Consider the following 547-nt stretch of genomic DNA (forward strand, 5'->3'; position numbering starts at 1 on the left):
AAGCAGCAGTTGAAAGATTTAGCTGCACATTTCATGGAGACTTCAAGTTACCTTCCAACCCAACGTCCTTCAACGAGGCTGTGAGTGTTTACAGAAACCTTCCCAACATGCTGGGAGAGAATGGAGAACATGCTGTTCCACTCAGGGTGTGGCTCTACCCTCTGGTGAGGTTGAATTCAAGAGCAGCAAGACTCCAAAGAGACATCAGCAATTCTCTCATCACATACTCATCAGAAACAATCGAGAGTCTAAATCAGACAGAGATGAGATGCAGTGACATACTCAAAGATGCCGCAGCAACAACATTTCCTGCCGTGGAAAAGAAGGTTCAGGATTTGATGCAGATGTGCAAACGGTACAAGCTTGACTTCATGCAGAAGCTCGGTAAAGTGCTTCCTTCAATCCGAGGGGGTGGGAAAGAGGAGAGTGCCCTGGCGGACATCCTTAAGGCTCATGAGAAGTCACCATTCAATAACAAAGACCTGGAGCAGTGGCTAAAAACCAAGGGGAGGGAATCAGATACACTGAAGTCCTTCCTTGAACAACT

The 547-nt window shown here is 46.8% G+C and overlaps 1 pseudogene across 1 annotated transcript in view; it reads left to right on the plus strand.

Annotated features, from left to right (window-relative positions):
- The window catches only part of LOC111649338 (verrucotoxin subunit beta pseudogene), a 2,340-nt pseudogene extending 1,798 nt beyond the window's left edge, over positions 1 to 542 (plus strand). The window contains exon 3 of the transcript XR_015436707.1: positions 4 to 542. The product of XR_015436707.1 is annotated as a verrucotoxin subunit beta pseudogene (transcript). The remainder of the gene's footprint in view (positions 1 to 3) is intronic.
- The last annotated feature ends 5 nt before the right edge of the window (positions 543 to 547 follow it).

The sequence above is a fragment of the Seriola lalandi genome, unplaced genomic scaffold, assembly GCF_002814215.2.
Source record: "Seriola lalandi dorsalis isolate HSWRI2012SDOR001 ecotype SW California unplaced genomic scaffold, Sedor1 jcf7180002050474, whole genome shotgun sequence".
NCBI classification, from domain to species: Eukaryota; Metazoa; Chordata; class Actinopteri; order Carangiformes; family Carangidae; genus Seriola; species Seriola lalandi.